The sequence below is a fragment of the Artibeus jamaicensis genome, unplaced genomic scaffold (genome assembly GCF_021234435.1).
Source record: "Artibeus jamaicensis isolate MK-2021 breed Jamaican fruit bat unplaced genomic scaffold, CSHL_Jam_final contig_233, whole genome shotgun sequence".
Lineage (NCBI taxonomy): Eukaryota > Metazoa > Chordata > Mammalia > Chiroptera > Phyllostomidae > Artibeus > Artibeus jamaicensis.
Window position 1 is genome coordinate 46,902,479 of NW_026521486.1, and position 22,134 is coordinate 46,924,612.

The following is a 22,134-nucleotide window of genomic DNA, read 5'->3' on the forward strand; positions in this document are numbered from 1 at the left end:
TTGCTACAGTCTGAATGTTTGGGTCCCGCCCCCCGCCCCATTTATATATTGAAACACCATCCTCTAAGGTGATGGCAGCAGGACAAGGAGCTTTGGGGAGAGATTCCTTGTCCCCCTCCACCACGTGAGGACACAGCAGGAAGCAGTCCCTCCCCAGACACCAGCAGTTATTTTTGTTATAGCAGCCTAAATAGACTGAGACACATTTGGAATGGATTTTTGTGTGCAATGTGAGGCCAAAGCCAATGTGGATATCCAGTTTGGTCCATGTGGATGTCCCATTGATTCAGTTCATTAAAAAGACCACGCTTTTCCTTCCTGCACTGCAAGCCATTTTTGTCATAAGTCATGTGATGGTGTTTGTGTGGGTCTCTTCGGTGCACAGTCACCTGTCCTTGCCCCAGCGCCACACGGTTTTTATTTACCACGTTTTACAACAATAGTTCCCGATACCTCACAGTGTTAGGTCTTACATATTTGTTCTTCTTCAAGGATGCCTTTGCTGTTCTTTGCCTTTTGCATTTTCATATAAACTTGAAAACTGACTGTACATTTCTGTAAAAATACTGTGGCTTGGACTTTGATTGAGAATGCAGAAAAGTATATATTAATTTGGAGAAAACTTACCTCTTTACAACATTGAGTCATCCAACCCATAATAATGTATATACTTTAATTTATTGGCTCTTTTTAAATTTTTGTCGAATAATATTGTGTAATTCTCAGTAGATCTTGCACATTTTGATTAGATTTACTTCTAGGTGTTTGAGTTTGTGGATGCTCTTGAAAATGCTTTGTTTTCCACTTGATTATTGCTGGTATATACAAATATAGTCAATTCAGGCTGCTGTAGCCAAGTACCATAAAGTGGTTGGCTGATAGACAACACGAATTTGTATCACACAGTTCTGGAGTCCGGGAAGCCCAAGATCAGGATTTGGCAGAAGTGGTTTCTGACCAGCACCCTCTTTCTCCTTCATAGGCAGTGGCTTTTACAAGAGCAGTGATTCCATTTGTAAGAGCTCCACCCTCAGGAACCAATCATCACCCGAATGCCCCCTCTCCTAATACCATCACTTTGGGGGGTGGGTTTCAGATATTCGTTTTGGACAGCACACAGTCACGCGATCGCTGCAAACAATTTTAGTATGTTGACTTTATACCCAGTGCCCTTCTTATATTCTCTTATTCATGCTGAAAATTTTCCTATAGATTCTTTAGAAATCTGTGTGCATCATCTTATTGTCTAGAAATGACAGTTTTCTCTTTTCAGTCTGAATACCCTCTATTTCTTTCTCTTGCCTTTTTGCACTGGCTAGACCTGCAGTTACAATGTTGGATCAAAGTGGTTACCAGGGCCATTCTTGACTCCGTCCCAGTATGATGGGGATGTTTTCAATATTCTACCATTGAGAATGATGTTTGCCATAGGTAAATTCTTTTATTACATTAAGGATGTTCTATTTTTAGTTGGCTAAAAGTTTTTTTATCACAAATGAATGTTGAATTAATCGAATACTATTTCTGTATTTGAGATGATCGTGTAATTTTTTTCTTTGAATGTGATAAACAGAGTTTATGATTTTCAATGTTAAGCCACACTTGCACACCCAGACTAAAGTGCACTCAGTTTACTGTATCACTGAATTTGACTTCCTAAATATTTTGTTAAGAACTTTTTTCTGACTTTTAAAAAATATATTTTATTGATTATGCCATTACAGTTGTCCTATTCCCCCCCTTCATTCCCCTCCACCCTGCACACCCCTCCCCCCCACCATTCCCCTCCTTTAGTTTATGACCACGTGTCTCATGTTCTTTAGATTCTATATTTCCCATACTATTCTTGCCCTCCCCCTATCTATTTTCTACCTATCATCTATGCTACTTATTTTTTGTACCTTCTCCCCCCTTCTCCTTCTCCTACTCCCCTGTTGCTAACTCTCCATGAGATCTTCATTTCTATGGTTCTGCTCCTGATCTAGCTGTCCTCTTAGTTTGCTTTTGTGTTAGGTGTGGTTGTTAATAACTGTTGAGTTTGCTGTCCTTCCACTGTTCATCTTTTTTATCTTCTTTTTCTTAGGTAAGTCCCTTTAGCATTTCATATAATAAGGGCTTGGTGATGATGAACTCCTTGAATTTGATCTTATCTGAGAAGCACTTTATCTGTCCTTCCATTCTAAATGAAAGCTTTGCTGGATAGAGCAATCTTGGATGTAGGTTTTTGGATTTCATGACTTGGAATACCTCTTTCCAGCCCCTTCTTGCCTGTAAGGTCTCTTTTGAGAAATCAGCTGACAGTCTGATGGGAACTCCTTTGTAGGTGACTGTCCCCTTATCTCTTGCTGCTTCTAGGATTCTCTCCTTCATTTTAATCTTGGCTAATGTAATTATGATGTGCCTTGGTGTGTTCCTTCTTGGATCCAACTTCTTTGGGACTCTCTGAGCTTCCTGGATTTCCTGGAAGTCTATTTCCTTTGCCAGATTGGGGAAGTTCTCCTTAATTATTTGTTCAAATAAGTTTTCCACTTGTGGCTGTTCCTTTCCCCCTTCTGGTACCCCTATAATTTGGATGTTGGAACATTTAAAGATGTCTTGGAGGTTCCTAAGCTTCTTCTCATTTTTTAGAATTCTTGTTTCTTCATATTTTTCTGTTTGATCATTTTTTCTTCCTTCTGGTCCACTCCTTTGATTTGAATCCCAGTTTCCTTTCCATTACTATTGGTTTCCTGTGCATTTCCCTTCATTTCAATTAGTTTAGCCTTGATATGTTCCTCTAATTTGTGACTAAAATCAACCAATTCTGTGAGCCTCCTGATCACCAGTGTTTTGAATGGTGCATCTGAAAGGTTAGCTATCTCTTGGTCACTTAGATTTATTGGCTCTGGGGCTTTGAGCTGTTCTTGAGCCATAATGTTTTGGTCTTTTCGAACCTGTTATGTACGAGGGGCGGAGCCTTAGGTGTTCACCAGGTGGGGCAACCCAGGTTGCTGGGTTGCGACGCTATATGTGGGGGCGGAGTCAGAGAGGGGCAATGGCATTTGTTCCACTCTCTCTCAGATTTCCATCTCCTCTGCAGCTTCCCACAAGCAAATTGGGCCCTTCTGGTGCTGGTTCCCAGGTCGGTGGGGTTGTGCACCCTCCAGGACCCTGTGGGTCTCTCCAAGGAACTGTCTGTGAGCCTGGGAGCTTCTCCTGGCACCTTGACCCAGAAAATCTTTCCAATTGGTGCTTTCAGGCTCTAATTCCTGTCACTGGGACCCTGGCCTGAGCAGTCTGTCTCAGTGCTCACTCCTTCACTTGGTTTATCTACATGCGAATGTGTGACCTCGGTCAGCCAGCTGTCTTGAGCCCTCACCGGGTCCGCCTGTTGCCACCCCACACCTGGGATCCGCCAGTTGCCGCCTGCGCGCCTACACTCCTGAGCTCCTGGGTTGGTGGGACTGATCTTTACTGCCTGACCAGCTCTGCTGCTGACTCCTCCCCTCTTACTGGTCTGGAGGAATGGTTCATTGTTGTGGGACTTCCGTATAGTTCAATTTTCTGTGTTTTGGCTACATTTTTGTTTCTAAAACTTTGTTGTCTTTAAACTTGGTTGTGCGAGGAGGCACAGTGTTTCCACCTACGCCTCCATCTTGGCTGGAAGACCAATCTGTTAAGAACTTTTTAATAAGATTCATAAGAAAGGTGAGTTTTCAGTTTTTTTTCTCAGAATGCTTGTCAGATTTTTAAAGTCAAGTTTATGCTGCTTTTATTTCTTAAAATATCTGGAAAGCTCTGCTTCTATTTCTACCTTTTTGAAGAATTGTACAAGACATTCCTTAAATGTTTGAAAGAATTCATTGATAAGTTATCTGCGCCTGTATTTTTCTTTGAGGAAAGATTTTTAAATAATAGATTCAAATGTTTTATACCTACAGAACTATTAATATTTTCTTTCTTCTTCTGTCAGCTTTGGTAAGTTGCATTTTTCAAAAAATTGTGTATTTCATCCAAATTGCAAATTTATATAATATTGTTTTTAGAATACTTTTTATTGTGCAGTCAATAGTGATATTCTCTCTTCTGTTGTTGTTGCTCATCTATTGTTCTTCTATTTTTTTTAAATCAGTCTTGTTAGGGTTTTATCAATTTTGTTAAATCCTTTTAAAGACAACTTTTTGGGCTTACTGATTTTCTCTATTATATGTTCAGTTTTTTACTTTCTTGATTTCAGCCTTAATATTTATCATTTATTTCTTTGGGGTTTGATTGGTCTTCTTTTTCTACCTTTTTGAAATCAATATTTAATCATTGATTTTTAGACTTTTTCATTTTAATATATGCATTTAAGGCTATGTATTTCCTTCTAATCAATATTTTAGGTTTCTTCCCATAAGCTTTGAAATGTATTTTTTAATTATTCAGTCTAAAATATGTTCTACTTTCTGGGTTTTTTCTATATCCCATGGATTATTTAGAGTGTATTGTTTAATTTTTAGGCAGTTGGTTTTTTCCTATATTTGCTATTGAGCTCTAGTTTAATTCCAGGGTGGTCAGAGAAGATATTCTGAAAGATTTCAATATTTTGAAATTGTTGAGGCTTTCTTTATATTGCAATATATTGGTTTTAATAAATGGGCCATGAAATGAATGTGAGTTGGTCATTAGCAGCTGTGATTTTACATGCACAGCAATTAGAACAGGTCTGTTCATTGTGCTGTTAATATTTTCTATGTCCTTACTGACTTTTAAGAAATTTTTAATTTGTTTTACCAACTATGCAGAACAACGTGTTAATAATTCCCACTGTGATTGTTGACTTTTGTACTTTTCCTTTTTGTTCTATCCATTTCTCGTTGGTTGAGTTTGCAGCAATGCCGTTGGGTGCATAGAGATTTAGGATGGCACTACCTTCTTGGATGATCCCACTTACAGTTATGAACTCTCACTTCTTCTCTCTAATACAAATTCTGGCCTTAAAGTCACATTGCCTGATATTGGTAGTTACACAAGCTTTTTGTTGCCGTTAGTATCTGCATGGTCTATTTGTCTTTCACATTAAACATTGCTTTATCATCATAGTTAAAGCATACAGTTGGGTTTGCTTTCATCTAGTCTGAAAACCATGGTCTTTTACTTCAAATTTAGTTTGCTGTATTCAGTGTAATTACTCACAAAATTGAGGTTCCAGCTACCAACTCATTTTTTCTATTAGGCTCTTCTTTTTTATGTTCCTTTTTTCTATCTTCCTTTTCCTCCTTTTTGCCCCCTCATTTAGATTATTGAAATTTTTATTATGTAATATTTTTACTTAACAACTTATAAACTATATATTTGTTTCATATTCTAACAGTAGCTATCCTAGAGATCACAACATATATCCTTGACTTAGTATAAAATTATACAAATTATGGTTTTTACAACTTTTCTGATATCTTAGACCCTTAAGTCTTTGATACTGTTTAATGCTTGTGAATTTTGTGTTGTGTTTGATTTGCATTTTAGTTCTACAGTTTTTATACTACAAAGGACATTACAATGATTGTTTTGTACAATCAGTAATAATTTATAAATATCTATATATTTATCCTTTTCAATGTTTTTTCCTTCCTTCATTTTCTTAGGAAATCAACTGCAATACAGCCACTAATTAAGTTAAGTGTACTAGTTTAAATATATTTGAGATAAAATTTTGCTTAAATAATCACCAAAAATAGATTGTAAGTTTGGGTAAAATAACTCTGGTATCTCAGCAATACTGACTTTTCAATAGAGTACTGAACTTAGTCAAATTCAAACACTCACTGAATGGTATTTTGCAGTTTTCAGAGAGCACTGACATTCAGCCCTGGGTTGATCCTATTAATAACATGATGAATAAGCCAGAAAGACAAAGCAGGAGGGGGAATGGGAAGAAAGGGATTTTCCCTCAGTCACACACCATGTCTTGAACTCAAGTCCCTCAAGCCTGGTTCAATCCTCTGAGTCTCTGTACAACTAAAAATACCTAAAATAATTTGTGCCTGTGAAGATAAATGTGCCTGTAGAACATACATCCCTCAAAATGCAGTTTAATTCCAACTTCCTCAATGACCTCCCTCTTCCTGCTTCTTATAGCTCCTTATCCCTAGGTCTTTAAAAATCAAAGCACACGTAAAAATCTGCCCATGGCAGACGTGGAAGTCTCCTCACACCTGGAAAACCAGGCACACGCGGGAACAGGAAAGTGAGGCCAATAATATAATGTTTATTTTTGTCTTTCTGCTGAGTTTTCCTTTCTAGGCACTGGACTGAACTTGAGTTTTCAGAGCCAGAAATGATGATTGTTTATGTATCTAAAGTTATTAATACTCTGCTCATAGAAATTTTTAGGTACAGTCGATTCCAGGATTATTTTGGGTGCTTCTCACTGATGGAATCTGGATTGTATTCAGGGGAAAGCTAACAAACACATACCATAGAGAAACATTAATGATACAAGCTTTTGGTGTACATAAGACTGTTCTACTCATGGAGCATAAGGCAGATTGGGTGCTTGCTGAGGGTAATTAAGTAAACGAATAGCTTATCTCCTCAGTTTACCCAAAGTACTGACACAAAGCAAAGTAAGATAGTGTTTGGAACATGGATAAAAATTTGGTTTCCGGTTCTCCGTCCTTCTCCCCCTACTACAAATTTAACAGGAAGTAGACTGCTGCTCCAGTGGTGCTACGGCTGAGAGCATCATCCGAGAGCACCCTGCCCCTCTCCAAGTAAGGCTTGACCACTGCCACGCTGTGCATGGTTTGGGGTTGTAGTTGACATACTTCTTGTCTCTGAGAATTCCTGCTGTTCAGTCTCTGCTATAGAGGACAGACTTAGGTAGCCCTGACTCCAGCGCATATCCACTTCACCCCACTCTGAATAGACAAAGAGCATACTCATGGGCAGCAGAATCTCTCTTGAGAATTCGAGCCACATTACAGAAATTACAGTCCGTGGTTACGGACCACCACTGACAGTTCACATCCAGTGGGGGCAGAGGTGGGCCCCAGAGCACACCAAAGTCAAGTACAACCAAAGTTACTTGAGAACAAAATGAGAACTAATCAAAAGAAGGCAAGTCTATAGAGAAGAGAAATAAGAAATGCTTTAAAAGGCAAGAAGAAGAGTCAAAAGAGAAAGTCAAAAAATGAAAGAATAGATCAGAGTTTAACTGACTTGAGTTTCTGACTATTTCCCAGCTTCCGTGGCTGCGAAGTCCATCTGGACTTTGTTTCCTGCTTCTTTACATATAAGACTGCTGGCTTTATCTTCACAGTTAACTCCTCTTTATAATTTGAGTTAACTCCAGCAAGATTTGATTCCTAGCAACCAACAAACAATCCCTTTCCTAATGGGTTTCCCTTCTCTCAGGCACTCATTGCTTTGAAGGGGCCCCTCCGTCTCCTGGGAGGAAGGAAAGTGATCTGAAACCTGGCTAATACTTGCTTTGCTGACTTTTCCAGGAACATTTTAGGAAAGCACTGTGGTGAGAAGGCAACATTAGATACTAAGTAATAAGAAATCATGATACCATTTTAGGAGGAGTCTTCCCAGAGTACCTCCTCTGATCTCCATAGCTGGCCACTTATTCTGCCTCAGAGGGATACTTACGGTCACATATTAACCATTCCCTGCCCCCCACACACCACACACCTACCATATCAACTCCTCTGTCAAACTGTAAGTGCCCTGGAAATAGGGCTTATGTCTCCTCCATCTTTGCATACTTAGCACCTTAGTACAATGTCTGACAACTATAGCATTCATTTAAATGATACATGCTGTGTATGTAGTTTGAACAAATATTCTTTCTCCACCTGTCATGAATTTTTTGAGAATGTCAGAGCCTGATATTCAGGTATCACATTTCAGAAACCCTCCTTTTCCCTCTACCATTCCTCTAGGCTTCCCTGTATCCTTGGTCTTCCGTGAGCTCTGCTAGGATTGTTTGAAGAGCAGGAGGAAAGAGGGAAGCATTATTAGCCTTTACTTAGCCCAGGAAAAGCAGACTTAGTGCTGGCCCGGCCACACTCATAAATTCATAATTAAAGCAGGCAGTATAGGCCATTGAAAGGAATTTTCTGAGCCAAGAACACAACCTCTCCTTCCATCTGGCCACTCCCAACATCAGCCCACAAGTTCACAGGCTCACGTCCATTACATGTCAGTCGTAAACCTGACTGCAGGGAAGACTCGGCAGGCAAGCCGCACATGTGCATCGACGCAGGTGTGTGTACATAAACCCAGTGGCTCCAAAGTGCAGTGTTAAGCTCTTTCCTTGGAAAAGAGGCCATTCTCACAGATTTGATCTAAGGCCAGTGAGGGACTATTAATATGAACTCTAGAGTAGAGGACTATTCATAAACACTGTTTTTAGAAAATGTATCTTCATGCATAAATGACTGCTTTTTCTGAGAGACAACGATTAACAATTTATTTCCCTTTCCTGCGTCATTAAAAGGCAGAGTAATATTCAGAACTCTCAAAAAGCACACATGGAAATAAAAGAAAATTGCATTTTGAGCATGTTTGGTTCTCTAGCACTTTATGCCTTTGTCTTTTCTGGTGCAATAGTATCATTTATTTTCCATTTTTACAAAATGAGTCATTATTAACGTAGAAACCAGCGGAATCATCCATCCATCAATCAATACAGTTCTTTTTCTTATACGTGTTTATCATTGTATTTTAAAAGATGTTAGGAATTTTTTTTATTTGAAGCACTTTCCTCATTCGGTTGGTTTACAAGTAAAATGATAAAGCTATCACTAACTTTGGTTCAGATTCCTATCCACAATCCTGAGTCCAAAACAAGTCCTGTCTGGTCCTCCAGTGTCACAGATGTGGTGCCTTCCATACAGGAGAGAAACAGAGAGTCCAGGAGGGAGAGGATAGAAAGGAAAGCTTTTCTAGTCCAAGAAAGGCCAACCACACTTTAGATTCTGGTAATAAACCCATAAGAGTTGACTTTGATTATTATTTGACCACCTTGTTTCAATAAATCTGAAGTATCTAGTTACCCCATCTTAAATATGATCGCCTAGGATTTGAGTTTATTTTAGTGTATTAATTTGTTTTGGACATATCTTTTATTATATGTTCCAGATGGCTTCAAAAAATGTATGTAGAAAGAAACAAAATATTACTTGGAACCAAATGATGATCTGAATGGGGAAACACTGGCCTGAGAGTCAAGAGGCCTGAATGCTCGTCACGGTGGTGTCCCCAGAGAGTTGAATACCTTCTGTCACATATTTGGCTTTCTTGTACCTCGGTCTTCACTTTAGTAAAATGAGTTTCTTCCCATGACTGAAATCTCATTCTAAGATTTGTTGACTCTTTTCTTTTTATTTGTCTTTTGACCCAAACTTGTGACATTTAATCTTCCTAATTATTGTGCATCTAACAATCCACTCTTCAGTAGCCAACATATATTAATTGTGATCATTATTATTAGCTGCCTTAATATTTCTCATTCTAACTATATCAGTGGTTGAAAACTAAATTAAAAAGAACGTTTGGGTTCATTAGGCTTTATTTCTAAGAAAATAACTCTGAGAAATAATCTCAGACAATAGCTTCTATCTAAAACCACTGTGCTCTTGGATGGAACTGGAGACTATTCTGCTCAGTGAAATAAGCCAGGCAATGGAAGATGAATACCATGTGATCTCACTTATAATTGGAATCTAAGGAACAAGATAAACTAAAGAGCAAAATAGAATCAGAGGCACAGAAACAAGGAACAGACTGACAGCTGTCAGAGGGAAGGGGGGACTGGCTGAAAGAAGGTGAAGGGATTAGACGAACAACATGTATGCATCACCATGGACGTGGACAACAGTGTGGGGATGCACTGTGGGGAGGGAGGTCTGGGGGGAGGGGGCAACGGGGGAAAATTGGCACAAATGTAATACCATAAATTATTTTTACATTTTTTATATAAAATCACTATGCTATTGACTCTCAGGCAATTCTCAAGAAACTAAATTGATCTTACCAAGTTATCTTCCTAATATATCCATATTTTAGACATATAGACTGCCCGCTCATTAAAACATACTACCAAACTCGTAGTTTAATATCATTAGCTTTTAGTCATTAGAAACGTTTCAAGGATTGGAAAAGTCTGGTAAGCATGAGCACAGGTGGAGCTTTTCAGATACAATGTATCAGATAATAGAAGTGGATTAAAGCATTTGCCACTGCTTTGTACAATTTTCCAGTCAACACACTGCCAGTCTGCACGTCACCTTGGTCATGTCGGACAGGGAGGGATTCTAGGTTTCCTTTCAGGGCTAGTGCATTGCAGTTGGTTGAACCATAAAATTTCCATTATTGGTCAGAAGTGATTGCCTACTGGTAGTTTCGTACAGCTCAAGCCGAAGAGCTCCGAGTTTGAATTCTAGCCCCCAGAGCCACCAGCACACGCTGGTTTGGGAACTGGGAACGCACCTACTCTGCTGGGTTGATGTGAGGCTCAGCAATGACGTGTAGAAGTACAGTGTCTGGCAAGAGTAAATGTTCAACAGATAGTGAATAATGCAACATCATTATTAATGTGAGTAACTTAGGGAGCTTCTTCACTTTCTCTTGAGCACTTTCTGCATAGGCGGCAAAGGTGACGGTCGCTGTGATTGAGAGAAATGGAAAATATTCGGCAAGCACCATCTTTACAGCCCTCACAGCAAAGGCCTTCCATTCCTGTCCTATACGCTCTGGTGTGTCCCGGTAGGGTCGCAGATAAAGTCTGACACGCACTGGGTCGAATGTCTAAATAGGAGATGTACTGAAGCAAAGCAACAACAGAGTTAAAAAAAACAAATTAAAGCACTGAGCAAACATTCTGAACTTTTGGCAGACGAATTGGACTGCCTGAATCCCCATGACTCCAAGTTATTAATAGTGACTCATTTTGCCATATTTTGGGCAGTTACATTTTTATATAGCATACAGTGTGTGTGAGGCTTTCAAGGCTCGGTGGCCTTTTGAAAAACGTCTTATTTGGGAACAGAGCAGGGCCAGGAGGGTGCCATTTTGTCACCCGTGTGGCACCTACCACACTGCACTGTTGCTCGCTAAGGAAGAGTGGGGCCTGCGGCAAGGCCTGCAACGTGGCTCCCACCTGCTCCGCCAGAAGCCACGGCAAAGTCACGAGTCGCACGACAGTAGTAATTCACAGCCATTTATGACCATTTTAATGGCAAGGCTCTAGATCGGAAGGCTGTGTTTACATACCGCACAGCAGACTGGTTCCGTGAATCATTCCCACAGTAACTTGGGCCAAGTCACCAGCTAATTAATGAAAAACCAACCAGTTGGTCTTGGAGCTGTGATTAACAGGTCGCACTCTCATCTTCACCTTCCTGATGCTGCTCTGATGGGAGACCGGACGGACTCCTGCCCCCGGTGGCCCCCCGGTCTGTCCGCCCTGCAGGCCCAGCCCTGTAGCCCTCTCTCCTCCTCACTCTAAACCCTAGGTCAGGTTGGAGACTCCGGAGGAGCACCTGTGAACGTCTATAAGAAAACATGTTTATTTTTAGCACATGTTTACTCTCTCATTGTCATCGCTCCATTGTATGGCTCAGTGAGGGGTCCTGGTCGCCCATTTGTGTTAAGATCAGTGAAACACTTTCCATTTGTCCATCGAAACCGACTTGGGATTTTAGTTAATTATCATCACTTCCTGACAGCCTGAAGGTCAGGCTATTTCCTTGTTTCCCATAGCAGTTAATCCCCTCATTAAGGGTGATGGAAAATGAATAATTAAAGCCGTGCCATTTTCATATTTCAGACAATGAGGAGACCTGAGGTCCTAGAGGAGCCCTGAGAGAAGACCGGAAGGTGCGGGAGACTCTGCTTCCTGGGAGCGCGTGAGTTTCTCTGCCTCTCCTTGCAGTGAGGAAGGTTCTGCTGAGGCTCTTCCACTAAATGAGTACAAAACAACCTGAAAATACAAACAGTTATTGGGCTCATCATTGCCACTCACTGGCTCTGTGACTTGGGGGAAGGCAGCTGACCTTGGACATGAATGGTTTTCTTTTTTGCAAAATGAAAATAATAATAACCAACTTAGAGAACTGTTTGCATGAACTTGACTCACTTTGTGGGTCACTCATTGAGGCAAAGGTTCAGGTTAAATTGTGTCAGGCCTTAGAGGAAAAAATACCCAGGTGGCCATACCTCTGGGTCCTCAGGGAATTCAGATTACTCTAAAAAGATGTTTTGGAGGGTGGAGGCAGTAGAAAGACACAATGGATGGCACTCGGAAGACCACACCTGGAGAGAGAAGATGCCTCTGCCCTTCCTCCAATACCTGTCTCGCTGGAAGCCGCTCACGTACGCCTCCCAGTCTTGCTCTGTTGAGACTGGTCAGGGGGCCACCTTTGCACCAAGACTCCTGTCTCCCCTGTTTTAGGGGGACCTGAAGCCCATGATGACCAAAAGTGGACTCAGCCCTTCTAAGGAAGCCCTGGCCCACTGAGGGAGGACCTCCAAGTCTCCCGTGGTCATTTCCTTTGGTCTGCTAGACAGTGGGCTGTGGGGAGTATGGAGAGTGCCCTGCAAGACGCAGAGCTCAGGAAAGCTCTGCAGAGGAAGGGGGATCTCAGCTGGGATCGAGAGCATCAGATTGTCAGAGGGAAGGAAGGAAGATGTTCCAAGTCGGTGAGGGGAGCTTCGCACAGGGAATCTTTCCAGAAGCTGGACGATAGACTGCGTAAAGGGAGTAATGGCAGCTGAACTACGGAGATAGGGTTGGAATAAGGCCTTAGACATTTTTCTGCAGTCAGTACAGGCATGGGGTGGTGGAAGTGGCATGTAGGAAGGGAAAGTGTATAGTGTTGTGCTTGTGGAATTGGTGGGGATAGGCTTAGTAAGAGGGGCCTAGAGCCTGGAGTAATGCAGACCTGGGACAGACAAAGGGAAGTAAGCGCTGACAAGACTGCACCCGTCGATTACATGCAAAGGGAGAGGAAGCCACTGCTCAAAACTGAATTTTACAATTCATCTTGTCAGTGCTATACCCCAAACTGTCATTCAGTAAATCCCAACTGGATTTTTGTGGGGAAAATATTTTGCCCCTTTCAAAAAGGTTCTAATGAGAAGCAGCTTTAAAACTGCTTCTGAAAGAAAGAAAGTCACAGGGGAAAGTGCGTGGAGTGCGAGTGATTGAACGAGTGACCGAGTGCTGGTGTCCCTCAAAGATCACACGAGGGGCTGACGCTTCACAGGAAGGCGCTGTCTCGTGGCTACTTTGTTCCCGCGTCGATATTGGAAAACACATTCTGTCTCTTCCCATAAAGTGTAGAAAAGTGTGCTGATGATGGTGCAGTTAGCAAGTTTTACCATTTTTTATTGACAACTTAGAAAGTTAGAAAAATTACATCTGGAAGAGAACTGAAATACGCTTCCATCCTCCTACAGAAGAGGAGGCAGGACGAGAGCGTGAAGCACCCACCCGAAGCCTCGCAGCCCCGTGTGCCAGACCAGCTGCTGGAAGGTAACCGCCTTGACTCCTGGTCTAGTGCTCTTTCCGCTTTTCCACAAGAATCCCCACAGACCATGTCACTGCCGACGCAGAAGAGTTGGGGTTTTCCATTTTCTCTTTCTGAAAGTGCGTAATTTTTTCTTTTTTATGGAACAAAATAATTAATGGTGAAGTAATACTTGTGTTAAAGATATCTTAACCTGGTGACTGGGGTGGGGAGAGTGCGCACAGAGGGAAGGAAAGTGGGGGTGCAGGAAAGCACTCTGGCCAGCTCGCTCACCTGGGCTGCAAGGTGAATTCACAAAGCATCAGCCAGCCACTGGCTCTGAAACCTACACATGCCCACGTGGACAGAGCCTGGGGCCCCGCCAGAGAGTCACGGGGCCCACTCACTGCACACTCCCCGCTGTGTGAGTCTCTCCTCTGCTCTCAGAGGGGGTTCTGAGATGATTCTAGTACCAGCTGCAACATGGGGGCAGGGCTATCCACACCACCAGCCAATCCTCCACCCTGGTGGGTGTCCTATGGCTCAGCTCAGTTCCTGGAGGTAGCATCGGATCCCACTGGTTAAGGGCTCAGTCCTATAGGACTGCCTCCCCGCCTCCATTCCACATGCCAATCTCAAGTGCACTTGTCACCTGGGCTTCTGACCCACCGACTATAGGTCAGAGGTTGCAACTACCTGCCTTTAATATGCTAAAGAAATCAGAGAAACATTTTACTTGTTAGATGATTGATTTATTATAAAAGGATATAACTCAGAAACAACCAGATGGCAGAGGTGCCACAGGGCAAGGCATGGGGGGGAGGGTGCAGAGCTTCCCTGCTCTCTCTGAGTGCTTCACTCTCCCCAAATCTCCACACATTCACCGGCCTGGATGCTCCCCAGCCCCCACCCCCTCTCTACACTTTTGGGATTTTATAGAGGCTTTCTCATGTAAACATGATCAATTACTCGGTTATTATCTCCATTTCCAGCCCCTCTCTCCTCCCTGGAGGATGCAGCTGAAAACATCAGGCTTCTAGTCATGACTTGGTCTTTCTGGTACCCAGTCCTCATCCAGGGGCCACCCAGGGTCACCGCATCGTCACCGCATCAAAACAGATGCTCACAGTCCTCCTATCACTTGGGAATTCACAAAGGTTTTAAGGAGCCCTGCATCAGGGACTTGGGAAGAAAACCATATGTATATTTCTCTTATAAGTCACAGTATCACGGAGCCCTTCCCCTTAACTTTGTAGGAGTTTCTGCTTTCTACAGGGAACCCATCAGCCTCAATTCCCTGTTGTCCACCTTTCCTAGAGAAAGTTCAAAGAAAAAATAAATTCATCCTGTCAGAGCATACTTGTTTTCTTTTTCCTCCAACTTTTTTTCATTTCTCAGGCCCTGACTCTCATCTGGGTGAAACTGCATTTCTCCACCATAGGCACACCCACATGAGGGCCCGACTCCTCAGCCTGCTCTGCAGGGCACCTTCTCCCCCAGACCTGCTTCTCACTGTGTATTAAGAACCTTTGCTGGGACGGGGGTGCCCTAGGATACCCTCACCGGGAACTGCTGCTGACTGCTTTCCACCGTGTCTATGACCTGGCCCGGGGTCAGAAGCAGAGTCCTGGTCAAGAGAGGTTGTGGGTTGAACAGAAACTCAAACAGTTGTGTTGTATTAGAGTATACAGAGGGCAAGAACATGAGCAACTGAGGTCTTTGAAAGGCCAGAACTGTTAGCACAGCCCAGTGAAGTACTCAGGGACAGCAGGCCCTAACCAGCGTCATTTCCTCAGTGTCGCTTTGTTACCATGGGGATGAGGTGCCATAGGAATTTAACTCTTGTTAATACACATGCGCCTACAGTAAAACGGGCTTCGTGGTGCGTAGTTTCACTTCCGTTTCAGGAATCTGTCAATCACACGACAGCAGGACTTACTGTAGTGTGTTTTCATTTAGGATGTTGTTGCATTAAACACAGGATGTCTGGCTTCCTGATATTTCCATTTCATAATTGGGTCACGAAGATATGGTGATAGGTGGTAAGTCTCTTAAGTTTAGATATATCCTTCACATATTATCAATGCCAACTTTTTCTGTAAACTTTCAAGTTTTCACAATTAGCTAGAACTTTGAACCTTTTTCTTTTATGACCACCTCCCGTCTTTGATGATTAGCTCTTCCGACATTCATGCTGTGGTATTACCACGTCTCTGTTCTATAGATTCCGATCAAGCCATGAATGGCGAGGACAGTTGGGTCTTCTGATGCTGGGCATTCACCTCATTTCCTCTCCCCCTCTGTCAGCCTTTCCTAACTTTTGATTCTTGAACTTGGGAATCATCTGGTGCTGACTTGTATTGAATCTGGCATCAAGATGGAGTTGCTTCTTCACTCCATCATTCACAGAATGTGTTGGATGCAAATTACGTGCCAAGAATGTTCCAGGTGCTGAGGAAATCGTGATGAGTGACAATGCTTGTGGTTCTGCCCTCACTGACTTTCCATTCCAGTTACAGAGACCAGCAATAACCAAATAATTATATAAGTATATAATTAAAATTGTAATAAATAGAATAGAGGGGGAAAAAGGGTAAGACCATTTCCAGCCCTGGCTGGTTTGGCTCCGTGAATTGAATATCAGCCTGAGAAGTAAGGGGTCGCGGCTTCGATTCCCAGTCAGGGCACATGCCTGGGTTTCGGACCAGGCTGCACATGTGAAAGGCAACCACACTTTGATGTTTCTCCTCCTCTCTCCCTCCCTTCCTCTCTAAAAATAAATAAATAAAATCTTTAAAATTTTCCAATACTTACAAGTTTATCAACTGGAATTCTTTTTGTGGAAACACATTTAAACTTAAAAAAAATTCTATGATGAAACTAAAATAAGCGTGTATTTTAGAAACACTTACTCATTATGTAGAATTGTTACATCCATTTTTCCCTCTCTGCCCAGCCCTCCTTCCTCTTTCTTATTGTAACAGAGCTCCTTCCGGTTACCAGAAAGGGTCACGTGATTCAGACGAGGCCTGTCTGAACCCCTCTCCAGGATTTTTCTGTGCATGGCCCCTGGGACTGTTTTCCCCTTGACGCTAGGCTGGCAGAATGCGGCTCCGGGCCGCTGTCGTCCATGCCCATCCCCCTCTCCCCGCAGAGTCCCCGCTAGTACTTCCGATTGGGATACAGGAGACTTTAAATTCCTATTTCCAGCTCAGGTGAGTTTGAGTCCATTTCTGTCACTTCCTAATGGCGAGTCCACATTAATACAGAAAGCAAGTTGTTAACAGTGTGAATATTTCTTAGGATGGCTTCTCAGATGTGGCTGGCCTGCCCGGGGAATATCATGAAGTGAATCCATTGAAGTTCTGATTTTGTTTATTCTCCTCAAAGCAAATTTTCCTTACACCAAGTACCCTAATTGTGTGTTCTGAGTCAGTGGGGGGAGGGGTAATATTCAGGAAAGATTCCCAAAGTCCGGAATGCCGTGGCCGTGGCGGGTGTCCCGTCAGGTCCCCAGGAAGAGGCCTCTTCACATGTTTATCTGTCATTTGCATTTTCTCTTAGGTTTTTATTCACTTTTATGATAGAATGGAACCATCTCTAGACTCAGTCCTGTTACTTCCTTGAAATTTTCGCCTCCTCTTTAATCTTTATTTCTCTATTTAATTTTACTCTTTAATTTTAGAAGTGTATAACATCTCAGGGCTCACACAGACTTTGTCTTCCTTTGGCAGATTTCTGGTTATAGGTAGAATTCTTTCAAATTTGGTTTCATCACGATTCAGATATGGAAATGAAAACTAAAATAAACCTCCCAGCGTGCCTTTAATCTCAATTTAAATCAGTCAAGGTTGAATAAAAATGACCTATTTAATAATATTTTACTTTTGCACTTTCTAAAGGACAGAATTAGAGGCAAAATATTGTAAAAAGAAGTTTCAGGAAGTTTAGAGTACTACATTTGGGGTTAAAAATGTATTTTGCCCTAGTGAGTTACGGTATATGGCTTAGTGGATTGAGCACTGTCCTGTGAACCAAAGGTCACCAGTTTGATTCCCATCAGGGCGTGTGCCTGGGTTGTGGGCCAGGTGCCCAGTTGAGGGTGTGCTGGAGGCAACCAACCTACGTATCTCTCACGCATGGGAGAAAGAGGGTTTCTCCCCCTCTTTCTCTCTTCCCCTCTCTCTAAAAAAATAAATAAAGTATTTTTTAAATGTAGTGACTTTTTACCATTATCTGTGGCACTTTTAGCAAATCATTTCCCTTTTCTCTTTGTAAATGGGAATGAAAAGGGGAGGGGTAAGCTGTACAAGTGATTCTCAACCCTGGCTGCACATTAGAACTCCCTGAAAAAGCTAACAAAATGTTCTGACGTCCACCCCAGGCCAGCTCAATCAGGGTCTCTAAGAATGAGATCTATGCATCAGTATTATTTTTTTAAGAACCCAGGTGATTTTGATGTGCAACTGAAGATGGCAATCCCAAACCAATGATTTCTAATATCCCTTGTAGCAAACATCTTTATGATTCTAAAGCTTATCGAGATTTGGGCAGTGTATCAAACCCTTCAGTGATTTTAATCTAGTAAAATGGAGATTCTACTCTATTTTTCCACATAAGGCAATGGTGTTTAGAACCAGGTGGCTTGCCGGATATTTGCTAGTGGCTGAAGTCATTTGTAAGTTCTCTTGCATTTCCTACTCCTCCTATGGTGTTCATGTCTCTAAAGGGAACATTATTATGGGCTTTTGTTGAACTAAGAAGTAAATGAACATATCCTCATGTTCATAGAAACGTTATTCACAATAGCTAAAACTTGGAAGCAACCCAAGTGTTCATCAAAGATGAATGGATAAGCAAAGTGCAGGATATACGCACAATGGAATATCATTCAGCCTTAAAAAGGAAGGAAATGCTGACATACACTGCAACATGGATGAAACGTGAGGATGTTACATGTGAAGTAAGTCAGTCACACACACACAAAATTACTGTATGGTTCCCCATATACGAGGTACCGAGAATAGTCAAAAGAGACCTAAAGTAGAATTATGGTTACCACAGTAAAAAGAAAATTTCTTTTTAAGTAACAAGCAAAGAGGGGTAAAGAAACAGTCAATGTGTTACACAAAACACTCATCTAGAGGACAGCCAACATCACGTCTGCTGTTCCCCACCTTGCGATTGAAAACAAGATCACGGGTTAGCGTGTGTAACTCGAATTTGGCAGGCGTGCTTGTCAACGGAGAGGAAAGCACAAAGGTTAAAATAAGACCCACTTCAGTAAACACATTTTATGCAATCAACAGCCATGGGACAACCTGCTGGTTATGACTCACAAGCATATTTCACCCAGGAAGTGCTTAATAACGGTTCGTGGTTGACCAGGACAACGGTCCCGCACACGGCCTAGCACCAGTTCACTAACGAAACCTGACATCTCTGCTGCGCAAGGAACTGAGAATACTACCAGGAGGACAAAAATTTTAAGACGCACAAAGACACTCCATGACACCCTCTTTATTTCACAACAGAGATCATCAGGGGAAACAGTCTCGCCCTAAACTTCAGGTGAGATGGGTGTGAGTCACCGTTTGGGAGCTGAATCGATGTGAGGTCTGAGGCTCCCGAGAAGTCGCTTCGATCACCAAAACATGAACTTCGTTTTGAGATCACACCACTGTTTTCTTTCAGGTAATTATTGATCAGGCCTTTCTCTGCTGAGTCAGTAACCAGACAGCACTGAGCAGAGGTTGGTCCAGCTCAAAGTTCAAGTCCCCAGGCCACAGATGGGGGTGGGGGGGAAACGTGAGGTTAGATCAGCCACGTGTCAAGCTCTTCGGTTCAAGAACCATATGCAGCATAGAAGAATGTGCTGCTGTTCTTTGAAGTTTGACTTATATAACTTCATTTTTCAAAGAGAAACACATTTCTCCTCCCACTGAATTCAGTTGCTTTAGACGCAGCCTGATTTTTTTTTAAATTAATTTTCGGCAGGCCTGAAGAATATGTTAAACATTCAGGTCGTCTTAGGCATGTGAGCCCAGGGACACCGTGAACCTCAGGTTTTGAGTGACAAGGACACAGAGATGAAAAACCCTGTCCTCAAAGAGCTCGAGGGGCAACTAGGTCCTGCGTGCAAGAGGAAGGCCGCTTCCAGACTCTTCCAGATGCACCTCTCTGCTCTGACGGGAGGAGGCATAGCCTCCTGGTTTTCACTGACCGCAGAAGGGGAATGCTTGTTATATTTTTATTTACATGTTTATTATATGTATTTTGAAATTGTGGTAAAATACACATGGTATAAAATTTACCATCTTGACCATTTTTAAGTGCACGGTTTAGTGGCGTCGAGGACGCTCACATTGCTGTGCTGTTACCGTCACCACCCTGCACCCACAGAACGCTTCTCGTCTTGCAAGACTGGAACCGCACCCACTGACCAGTAGTAACTCCCAGCCCCTCCCCTAGCCTCTGGCACACGCCGTTCTACTTTCTATGGATCTGACTGATCTGGAGACCTCACACAAGTGTGAGCATCCAGTGTCTGTCCTGTTGCGACTGACTTTTCCACTCAGCATAATGTCCTCAAAAGAGAGTTGTTTATTTTTTTTAAAGCTAATATGTGCTTGTTCCCCCTGAGGTGTCCCAGTCTCTTGACAGCTCTTATTAGAAAGCCCCTTCTCTTTGGTGGGAAAAGAGCTGATAAAATGTCACTTTGCCCATGCCTGAGGGAAATCGGCAGCATTCGTGAATTGTGTGCGGACACCTCCAAGGCTCCGTGAGCTCTCGAAAGCACCAGCCCCGCTCCTAAAAATGTCTGTGGAGGTTGTGAAGCTCTTCCACAAGAGGGAGAGAGAAGGCAGCAGGCTGACTCAGAGCTGCACACCAGCCCCGGCCCACGCGGCTCCACGCTTGATTACGGGTGTGTATAACCATCTGCTATGTGGGTTTAGCAGTAAGAATGAGAGACTCAGGCTCCCCATGTCACATGTTGCTGTTATTTTATTTAACACTGGTGATATGGCCAACACGGCACCAAGCACAGCACAAGCCTGGAGTTCTCCAACGCAGTCTCTGGCTATTACACAAGAGACGCTGACATACAACTTGCTTCGGGGCATCAAGTCGTCCAATTCCTAATGCCTTTCAAATACAGAGTCGTGGTGGTTTAAACGCTAAAAGCAGAGCTATAATTTTTTTTTAGGTAAGTGCTATTTCAGTAAGAGTTTCTAGGCAAATCTCACTATGCTTTATTAGGTTTCTGTCTTGGAGGAAAATATATCCTTCCGTCTTCTGCGGTGTTGTTGCAGGAAATGAAGTAACCATTTCCACTCACTACATCCTTTCTTCTTTCTATTTAACGAAGCAATGATTTCAGCTAAAGGGTTGTTTGTAAGTTTAATCACAATCTATGTATTGGACTTTAGCAAATAGAAATTTGTGTTTTTTTGGTAGGAAAGCCGCTTCCAAGGCACATTATTTTACCATAATGCCATCCAATGTTGTGATCCTTTAACAAAAGTTTGTGAATTCACATTATCTGCAAGTGTTCCTGACAGACATAATACTCTCCTTTCTCTTATGCCCTTTAAAAGAGTCCCAGCTCTCCCCTGGGCTCCGGGGAGTGTTGAGATATTCCAGTGCCTCTCCCTCCAACGAGCAGACTGGAGTTCCGTTTCCACAGTGAAGGGTCCCGATCTGCAGTGAACTTCTCCGTTACATAAGGAATAGTCTTTGATCTGCCCCTGGCACAGCCTACTGCTCGCTGGGTACAAAACCAAACAGAACTTTCTTTCCCTTTCTCTTTTAAAAAAATATTTTAAAATTATGGTTGGCATGCAATATTATATTAACTTCAGATGTACAACATAGTGATTAGATGTTTATAGACTGTATGCCGTGATGGGTCATTTTTTAATATTTTCTGTATCTTTGTTGAATTTCTCACTGAGTTTATCTACTCCCAACTTTGTTGTGCATTTTTATAACCAGTGTTAAAAACTTTTTATCTGGAACATTGCTTATTTGTTTTGTTTAGTTCTTCCTCGGGGTTTTGTTCTGTTCTTTTGTTCGGGACATTATTCCTACGTCTCCTCATCTGGCTGTTTGTGTTTCTTCCCACGTGTTAGGTAGATCTACTACATCTTCCAGTGTAGAAGAACTGGCCTTGTTTCCCTGGCTGGTGTGGTTCAGTGCATTGGGTGCCAGCGAAGAGTCCAAGGGTTGCCAGTTCAATGCCCAGTCAGGGCACATGCCTGGCAATCCAATTCCCCAATTGGGGGCATGCCAGAGGCAACCCATCACTGTTTCTCTCCCTCTTTTTCTTCCTCCTTTCTTCTCTCTCTATAAATAAATAAATAAATAAATAAATAAATAATTTTTTTAAAGAAAGAAGTGTCTTTTTAAAGAAGTTGTCTTGTGGGGTCTAGTGGCACAGTCTTCTCTGGTCACCAGAGCCAGGGGCTCCTAAGGTGTCCCCCTGTGGATGGTGTATGCCTTCCTGTTGCAGTTGGTCTTCAGTTGTCGCAGGTGTGCAGGTGGGTGGGCTTGACCCTCAGGTGACAGGCTGTGAGGGCCAGCCAGGACTACTGTGGGTGATCTGGTATGTGAGGGCTGAGCCCACGCAGTGGGGATTGATTTGGAGGGGCCC

The 22,134-nt window shown here is 42.5% G+C and overlaps 1 protein-coding gene across 9 annotated transcripts in view; it reads left to right on the plus strand.

The window, feature by feature from the left end:
* PCED1B (PC-esterase domain containing 1B) overlaps positions 1 to 22,134 on the plus strand; it is a 125,719-nt gene that overhangs the window by 12,786 nt on the left and 90,799 nt on the right. For 6 of the 9 annotated variants that reach the window (XM_053661519.1, XM_053661520.1, XM_053661516.1 and 3 more), the window contains exons 2-3: positions 11,801 to 11,879; positions 13,432 to 13,507. The gene's annotated coding sequence lies outside the window, so the exon portion shown is untranslated. Of the gene's footprint in view, positions 1 to 11,800; positions 11,880 to 13,431; positions 13,508 to 19,015; positions 19,176 to 20,138; positions 20,407 to 22,134 lie in introns of those variants that run through there. The other 3 variants (XM_053661517.1, XM_053661522.1, XM_037135434.2) reach the window with 3 other exon arrangements.